Below are 10,362 nucleotides of genomic sequence, written 5' to 3'. Positions count from 1 at the left end.
AAAGCTGTGGTGTAATGGATCCTACCTTTGAAAGGTCAGCACTGGGGAAGTAGATGATCATCTGCAGTCCTTAATAGCCCTGCTTTTTTAGTTATTCCGAGTTCCAAAATACTTATTTTCAGCTCAACAATAATTTAAGTAATATGCAGTTGAAAGTAAACCACTTTAATCATCCTGGGTATGTAACAACAAACAAAATCCACATAATGCATTTATTTTTGTTTCAGGTGCTAACTCTCAGAACAGGTAAAATGTTAAAGTATGAACTCTTTGAAAATATTGTTCTTAAAGAATTAGACTGTGTGTTTATGTTTGTCTGTGAAAAATGAGACGTTAATAAAAGGCTATTTCCTGTCTCCTCACAAAATCTCACATTGTAGAAAAACTTAATTCATCTTTGTTCAAGACATCCCTCTCTCTCCTCAGTTATCCTCAGAACTCCTCAGGAGGGAAATAACACTTCAGTTCTGTCTTTTTAATGTTCCTGATTTACATAACTCTAATGATATTTAAGCGCCTTTGGCTGTGCTTTCCTTTCTCTGTTTCTTTACTCCCAAACTCTCAAGGCAGATGAAGTAACAGTTGGCAGCATCCTGCTTGCTGCAGTATTGCCTGTGCTATTCTCTAGTCATGCCATTGTGGCTGCAGCTGGCTGAGTGGCTCTCCACTTCTCATATGAATTCCAGTTTTCCTTTGAGAATCTACTTATGACCAAATATCTTCCCACAAGCAGGGAAAAGAGCTCATCCTTGGAGTTGAGCTATTCCTTCAGGATGAAGGGCCGGAGGAAAGAAGTTCAGCAGATCAGGCCAATTCTGATTCAAGACTAACTCCTACCCTGGAATGAGCAGAGATGAGTCCTACAAGCCTTTCATCTGCAGCATCCACCCTGTATGAGGAAACTCTGACATCACTCTGCCCAACAAGGCCAGGAAGAGATAAAGACAGCAAACCCTGATTAAAAAAAAAAAAGAGAGAACTGAATGGATGCTGAGCAGGACAGACTTGAATATGGGGAATTTCTTATAGAACAGAGACGGGCAGATGTGGAGATGCAGACAGGACAGAAGAAATTTCAGTAAATACATGCGATCTTCAGCTATGCTACTCTCCCTCACTCACTAAAGATAAGGCACGGGGTGGCCACCTACTAATCTTTGATTCTGTTCCTGCTTGACACACTAGCTCTTTCCATGTTCTTTTTGCTCTGTACACAAAGGAATTTGAAGTATGAGAAACAGAAGTAACTGTTTTTTTTCACTGCTTCCCTGATAGTCCATCTGGTGAGGGAAACAGGAGAGACGGGAGTGTTCTCTGTCACTCCCGAAGTTGTGTCAGCAATCACACTTCTGCTTTCAGTCTTTACAAAAAAGCCTGGAGTCCTTACCGTGCACAAAGGCAGAATGATACCCTCTGCCCCACAGACTGACAGCCTCTGAAGTGGTGCGCACCAAATGTGCACCAAACCACAACCGATTTTCACATGGGTTTCTAAAGTGCTACACAAAACACCCACAGAAGTACCTAAAACTGGTTTTAATCCATGCTTAACCCTTTTCCTTTTGGCTCTAACAGCCATGTGCCAACTTCTGCACTGATGCCTGGCACAGCATTGAGAGCTTTCGCTGTCACTGTGATACAGCACAATTCTCCTTCCCTGACTGAAATCCAAGCAAACAGCTTCTAGGAACATGAGAATTACTGAACTTTTCCTTCAGAGAAAGGTGTAAGGAGTTCAAGCTTGCAGTAGACCTTGTTTGGATTTTCTCAAGTAGGATAATATCACTAAAATAGAAAAGCCTTCAGAAACAGTTATATTAACATGATAAACCTCTATCACTGGATATGCTGCATACCCCATTTACTGCTCTTACAAACACTCTCCCCCCTTTCTTGAACCTGGATTCACCAAGGAGCATTCACTATTTTGCCAAAAACATGCAATGTGCCCTGAGTTAAATTAAAAAGAAAAATTCACCGTTCCCTTGCCTTCAAGCAACCCTTGCAAAACACTGTCTTCAAACAGAACAAAAATGCTACCTTGTAATAGAAAGGGGCAATCTTTCATGTAAAGACTAATAAAGATAAAGACTAATATGTTCCTTTTATGGGTCACAGTATCACCTCCTAAAAATCTGTGAGGACTGGTCTACTTTGTGCGATTACCTTTAACCAATAAAATTGTTTGAAAGGAACATCCATCTCTCTCAGAAGTTTAACTGGAACACGACCCTGCTGTGTATTCACTACATTGCCTTTTCAGCCATTGTAAATTTACTATTTGGTCTTGAATAGATCGCTATGGACACACAGGGTATTTTTCTTTCCATTTTCAAACAAACGAATCTGACACCAATGTACAGTTGATACTAATAAAGGCTGAACAATCATGTAATCAACTCCATATTTTGAAGTGACAAAGGTTCAGTCAAAGCCATCAAGAATCAAACTGTATGTTGTAGAGGAGAGAATCTTGGGACGCATAAGACAGCTTCCAAAGGATGTATGTATATATCCCAAATTTACTATGGGGCCTTGTAAATCTACACACCTCACCAGAAGGTCATTATCTGCTCACCCCCTCTTCCAGTGGATGCAACTGTTTGGTTTCAGGACATCTGCAATGTTGTGTGCTCCTAGGCCAAGGCTGAATTGCTAATCAAGCTCCGTCATGACAGTGTTCTGGTTTGGCTTTTTTCTTTTTTTTAAACTTGTTTTTGTTTGTTTTGTTGTTGTTGTCTGTTTGTTTGTTTTCTTTTAAGAGCTATGTCACTCTCAACAGACAGCAACTGTATACGCATCCTTGGTTATCACAGCTCAATTTAAAATAGAGGCATTTCCCTCATTCCCATCCCATTCACAAAACAACCCCCTTCTTGTAACAGATGGTTACAAGGTGTTGCCTGGGCACATGCACTACTAGTACCTGTGGTAAATGCATAAGCAGTTTAATTGCTCAGAAACAAACTAGGTTTAGGCAGAGTTTTCAATAGTTCCCTGAATATAAATATCAAACATTCTCCCACTTCAGCTTTCTCACACTGCCTTCTGAGAGTTAATACAAGGCAGCTTCACACTTTTCAAGTAATCATGAAGCCTTTCAAAACTATCACACAGCTTTCTCAGTGCAGCATGCTGCTGGTATGTGACACCAATCTCATCTTCTACCATGGCTAACTCAGTTCCTAGAGAATGGTTTCCAGCCTAAAAGAAGATTTAAGCACCTATGGATCATAACTGTAAAAAGACAGAGAAAGAGGCTGTACCACTGTAGACCAGAGAGTTCTGCCCTGCACTAAATGTAATTTCACCTCCTCCAGATGATAGAGAAATACTCTGTAATTATACAGACTGAGTAGTATACGGCTTCAAGTCCTATCTGATTACTATTGCATAGAACTGGAAGACACAAAGACAAATACATACATACATACATACATACATACATACATATTTAACCAACGTCTGGTTTGTATTTAGAGAAAAGAAAATTTCATTCCCTTTATTTCATTTTCAGTGCAGCACTGTAATAATAATTTTCCCTTGTTGCTTTTGTTCCTGAAACTGAAGCATCACAGAAGCCCAGCAGGACAAACTGTTCTTGTGAAAAACTGTTCTTTTCTCTCATTTCTGACAATCTAAGTTGGACAGATAAAGTGTTGATCCTCTGATCTTCTTCCCTGTCTCCATGCATACACTTCACTCTCACTAGTTTGCTGACCAGTCTTCAAATATACTGCTTGAATGGCCCCATTCCATTAGGGAACTGACATCTCTTCCTTTTGAGTGTTATTAAAATCAGTCCTTGACAGCATTTAACCAATGACAATCTAACATTAGCTCACAATGTGATTTAAACACATTGCAGTTCATTAATTTATGGTTTAATGCTGCCTTCGTCCAAACTCTTGTCCTTTCTCATACAGACAGCAAAACAACAAGCTATGAAGTCCACAGAATCCTACACAAAATGCTTGAGTAGGTGCTTCACTTATTCTATATCAGTGTGATCTATGTACAAAAATTATGATAATTTTGCAAGTCAGTTGCCAAAGAAGAACTGCTGGACTTCTGGTAGATATTGTTTTTGCTTCACTTTTCCTCATCATTTTTCTTTCTGCACAGGTGGTTTAGATGTTATATTTTCCCCTCCCATGATTTCTCAGTAAAGTATGAGAAGCACAATAGATTTTAGTCAAACTCAATTGAATAAATGCAATATTATTTAAACCTTTCATATGAGGACCTTCCTGAGAAAGAGGACAGGTTAATAGTTAGAACTGATTTAAGAAATGTAGATAGAATGATGTTCAATTCTGTCGTAACTCTAGCTCTTTGCAAAATTAGATCAATGTAATTGGGTTTTCATTGCACAAAGAAAACAGAAGGAAAAACAAAATACTTCAAAATGTCCTGTTTGGAAATTGGAATAAAATATTTCATATTTTATTTCATATTTTCATATTATATTTCATATTTATATTATTTCATATTTTATTATTGGATATTTCAATATTTCTAGTTCTGAACTTTCCAGTGTGCCTCCTAGCAAGCAGCAAAGCTGCTGTGCTAATGAAGTCCAGGGAGCCTTGGCGAGCACCACGCCTTGCAGCACGCCTCAGCAGCAAAAAAGCCAACAGCATCCTGGTCTGTGCTAACACCAGCACAGATGGCAGATCAAAGGAAGCGATTATATGTCTCTGCTATACATGTTAGACCACATCTCCAGTGCTGATTCCAGTTTTGGTTTCTTCCAGTGCAAGAAAGATAAACGTGTTTAGTAAAGGGCTATGGCAATTGCAGCATTTATCCTGTGAGGAGAGGCAGAGGGAGCAGAGCTTGTTCAGCCAGAGAAGAGATGGCTTCAGACAACTTTACAGCAGCCTGGCTGCACCTGCAAGAGGTTATGGGAAGGACAACCAAATTCTTCTCAGTGCTGCATGGTGCAGTGGGCTGGAGTACGAGACTGATATAATGAAAAACCTTTTTCCCAGAGGCTAGTCAAGCAGCAGAACAGGCTTCCAAGAAAGTCTGTGCTTTCTCCATCTTTTGAGGTTTGAGACTCAGCTTAACATCTTAGCCCAATCCGATAAAATGAAAGCTCAGACCCTGCTCTGAGCTGGAGATTGGACTAGAGATGTTCTCTGCTGACTTGCAATCTGAATTGTCTATGATATTACAGGCATAACTGAGTTCTCTTGCCAAATTCTATTACATACACGGCACAAATGAAACTCTAAGGAAGCAGGGCCTGGCACTGAGTTTTTCATGAGAATAAGATCAGTAAGACTTTTCCAAGGTCAGAAAAAGTATGGATCTATCCTTATCTACAGAGTATCCTTTTTTTCTCTTACTATTTTCATTACATTTTCTGCATAATTGTTGTATTTAATCGTTAGAGATTGAAACTATCTACTTTTCCCAATTTTGCAGTGTTTGAATTCTGGGGTTAATATTTTTCATATTATGAAAGGTAATGAGAAATGACAGATTTTATTGTACGTCCTGACTTTAACTTCATGTCAGCTAAGATAATAGAATGTTAATTACTCATTAGCATTGACAGCCACAGGCTCACAGACAGAACACAACCACTGAATTAAATGCTTCCTTAAAAGTAGCTGAGAGTTTTAAACTTAATATAAAGCATAAAATAGCAACAACAAAAAAGTTACTTATAAACACATTTTTAATATGTTTTGTATTTAAGTACGCCCCTAAATTATTATGATGTGAATCACTCTTGCAAAAATTAAGATAACATTTTGATTGGAGGAATGAGTTTGCTCAGCAAGATTTAGATGTGAAGAAAACAAGCCAGTGGTTACACATTACTGTGACTCTATACATTCATAAAGTGCCAATTACGCTTAAAACTTACTTCAGTTGCTTGCTCTGCAGGAGATCAGTAAAATGCACAGCTAAATGGAAATGCTTTTTCTTAATAAAGGGAAGCAGAATTTGTTTGTGGACAATTTGGGGCAATCTCCTGGGACTACCCGTACCTTAGTAAGAATGGACTCTAATACAGGTTTCATTGCCTTTGTTACTGTTTTTCAGTTTATTTTCCCCTGTTCTGATTAAAATAGGTGTGTAATGAATAACTTATAGCATTACACTTTTACCCTTCCAGAAAATGCAAACCATAACTGTATCTGATATCGGTGACAAAATGAGTAATCAGACAAACTAAAAAGAGATGTATAGGAGATGCTTACGGAGCTTCACCAAAATTATTGTACATCCATCCTTTTACAGTCATCTTGTACGGCTCATTGCAGACCACTCCTTTATAGTCTATTAACATGGCAAAGCCGGGGCTGTAAATGGGAAAGTTTTATAAATCTTTTAAGAAAGATCTGCCTGCACAGAGAAGCCTGACAAGAGACTACAACTGAAGTACCAAAAGGCTACCTTCCCTTCCCCATAAATCGCTATATATATTTTTTCTGTTTTAGTTTCTACGCCTTTTTCTAGGACTGGTTTCTATGAGAAAGACATGGCCACAAAAAAAGCGAGAACAACAAAAATCTGTATGTTCTGTGTTTGCTAGAAGATAAGATGCCCAATGCAGATACATACAGAAACCCCAGTCACACAGTAGTCTGTAACAACAGCTGCACATTATCACACAGAACCTCAGTATTTACCTCACATCAGACAACGGAATTATAAACTGTTCTGAAACAGCTCAGGGTCACGTTCAGTGTCAAAACTCTGGTTTACAGAAAGAAGGAGAAATAATTACATGGACACTGGGATATTCCAATCTAAAAATCAACAGATCTAGCCATATGCCTCCATTCTCCCAACTGCTGTAACAGCAAGCAGTAAGGTCTATGACCTTTCTGAGGGCTTCCCACAAAGGAAAGATCATATTGCCCCTCCCTCAAGTGCAGTTAATTACAGAATGCATATTCCCTAACCCCTGCTACTTTCCTTGAATTAATGATTAAATGAGAAAAATGGAGTCAGTTATTTATGGCATCATTGTGGTGACACTGGAGAATTAAAAAAAAAAAACGCAAAACAAAACAGAGAAGAAAGTAAACAGTGAATAAAGAGAGTTATGAAGAAGACAGAAGAATTCAAGCCCCTTTTTTCTGGTATTCTTATACAAGCAGCACTGACTTAAGTGCTCTTAGATTAGCTTTTTGTTAACAAATCTATAGGCAAGATGCAACAGAATACAAGGTAGTGATTTCCAACATTAAGATGATGTTAATAGTGACTTCCTATCCACATGGTAGTCTGTGATTTCTTACTCCCCTCTAGGATCAACCATTGGGCTTGGAATGTCCAATGCCACTTTAAGGACTGGTACACTTCTGAAGCCATTTTCACAAAAGGAAACGTTTACAGTCTGCTACTGAAAAGACAAGTGGGTACCCCAGAAAACTTAGAACTGCATGGTCAGATACAGATGAAAATCTTCAAACAGCTGCCTTAAGGAGTAAACAAAAGAATGTTCGTTTTACAAGCAATGCTTACTAGGTTTTATGGCCCATACACATATCTGGGGGAAAAAAAGAAGTTACCACAAAATCTATTTATTATAATTAGAATTCTTCCTTAAAGTTAACTGTATGAACTGCTGAAAAGATACTACATTCATCTAAGAAATAAAGCAAGAAAAATCTGCAAGCTTCTCTGCTTTACAGAAAGAAAAAGTCACACAAAGTAGGCAAAGGAGATAACAGGAAATAAAGAAACAGAAAATTTAAAAAAAAAAAAAAAAGATAGGGAAAGGAAAGGGATTGACTGAAAAGGCATTTAAAAGAACAAAAGAAAAAAAAAACAACAGTTGTAGCTTGAAAAAAAAACAAACAACCAACAACAAACAAACAAGATGTAACTTTTGGAATGAATCTTATCCATGGATTTTTTCTCTTAGAGGATGCTGCTGTGGAAGCAGCTCAGTGAGAAAGCACAACGAACAGTTGGGAGCTGCTCTGATTTTCAGGGGTAAGAGTGAATAGAAGCAGGGAGAGCCATCCAAACATTTTGCAAGTCAAGAGCAAAGTCAAAACTTTATCCATATTTGGAGTCCCAAATAGAGCATCTGAAACATTTCTACTGCAGAGTACTAATCAGTAGAGTCCCCCAGACAATTTTCACTTAAAATTAAGCTACAGTAATTACTGTTCCAGTTTCCTCTTATGAGTTAGGACAACAGTTAACCACATTCAAGATGAGGATGCATAACTCAATTATTTTTCTATTACCAATGAGAATATCAATTTCATAACCACACAGGAAAAATAAAACTACTTTCAAAAGCCAGTCACTCATTTATACATATAGAAATTAAATTCAAATGTGAAAACATCAAAATAAAAATAAAGAAATTAAATCACTTAATATTTCTGCAGCACTGAGCTATTGTTGGCCTTTTTGTTGTGCTTTAGAACTTCTTTGAATGTCAGACTCTCCCTACTGATTGTTCATTTTTAAATCATGACTTTTGTATAAGTTGCAAGAATGAAATCCTAATCGTTTGTTAGGCAACAAAATGAGATGACTGGACCATAAGGCTGCATAAGATTTTCTAGACTACTACCTCACATAACATCTCACTCAAATGCAAATTTTCAGTTTGCTTCTTTCCTGCATCCGCCCTTATGTGACTTAAACATAAAATGAGGCTTTGTTTATCTCCTTCAATAGATTTAACTGTGAACAAATATTATTGAGGAACCTCAACACAAAGTACCACTCCAATAATCAGTGGCAAAAATAGAGAAAATCCTGATGTATCTTGGAAACATTCTTCCCGAAATGTTCAGAAATCAGTCAGTAATGCTGATGAGGGAGTCTACACACTTATTACTTCATGACAACATTTCAGCAAAAGTATAATTCTTATCTAAAAATATCATCAAAAGGAAGGAAAACTTCAAAGGAATTTTATTCGCCAGTGTGTGTTCAGTTTAAAAATACTTTGACTACAGTGAATAAAACTGCAGTAACTTTGTTCAACCACTAGTGATTTTGTGACTAAAGCAATCAGATTTAGCGTTAACTGCTAAAAGGAACAGTGTCTCCTTCACTTTCTGTCATGTGTTTGCTTTTCTCCCACTTGCCAGCACTGATCATCTGAGCCCCGGTAAAATTCTTCGGATATTTTCTGAAGAGAAAACCTGAATCCTTCTATTTTTTTTCTCCTAACCAGCTTAACTCCTGAAAGAGCTCACTGTGGGATAATGAGACACAATAAAGACGCTGAACGTCCCCCAAGAGGCTTGTAGGAACTCATACACTTTAACCTCCAATTCATATTTCTCTCAATTTCTTAAAGTGTGAGAAACATACTCAGTCCACGAGTAAGCTGAATGTGGCAGCTGAAACAATATTATCCTTGTTACAGCAGACCTCAGCAGGCTGTGGACTTGCTAAATAATGTTTTTGTTAAGGCTGTGTTTCACGTTAAAGTTAATTTCTATTGTAAACATAAAGACTTCAATGAATTGATATAAATTATATTGAAATGCGTAAGTATAATTTATACAGTCAATTCCAACTTACAAAATTGGATTTAAAGTTAGAGACACTTAGGGAAAATATATGACTTGTTTGAAGTACCAGTGATTACTCCTAAATTAAATCTTTCCCCCTAAATTTTCATTTTCTTGTTCCCCCTTTTAATTTCAGACGATAGTCTTATTCCAAAGGCACCTGATCTGTGCTGCTCCCTAGCTATGTAGGGTAACCCATTCAAAGTCTGTCTTCCTATCTGTACGGTGTTCAGTGACCATGCCAAATGTTGCCACGTTCCAGGTAAATGCAAGGCCAACAGTCCACAGCCACAAGAACTCCATGAGAAATGGAAATATCACCCATACAAAAGTCAGAGGACTGTGCCACCGACTGCCAAAGACAGCACGGAGTGACTGTTCTCAGCTCCAGCTGCCACTCACAGATCTGTGATCTCCCTTCTCTCAGGAAATATGTTACAGGATGCGCAGTTGAAGAAGTGGTCCAGTTTTCTCTAAACGCCCTATGAAAGCAGGTACAAACTGCATGCATGACATCTGCTCCTACCCAAAGGATGACAGAGAAGCATCTGTGTCTGACATTCATGTTACCTCCTTTCCTGTGAAGGAATCTTAGTTTTGACTGGAGTTTTAACATTGTGACTAAAGCAGAACAGAGTACCATCTGTGAATTTTAGTTCTGGTTGAAGAAACACAAATTGAATGATTAGCCTTGTTTTTGAGAAGTCTCTGTGCTGCAAAAAATAAATCTGAAGTCAAATTGATGTGCAAATCTCACACTAACTTGTCACATAGGGGTCAGTTTTATCTTTACAAAAAGGTTTCATTCCTTGAATAAAAATGTATTTGATTTTAGCCACACTTAGAA

This window comes from Tympanuchus pallidicinctus, unplaced genomic scaffold (genome assembly GCF_026119805.1).
Source record: "Tympanuchus pallidicinctus isolate F22 unplaced genomic scaffold, pur_lepc_1.0 scaffold3, whole genome shotgun sequence".
In the NCBI taxonomy this organism is placed as follows: Eukaryota; Metazoa; Chordata; class Aves; order Galliformes; family Phasianidae; genus Tympanuchus; species Tympanuchus pallidicinctus.
This window is presented reverse-complemented; position numbering follows the sequence as displayed.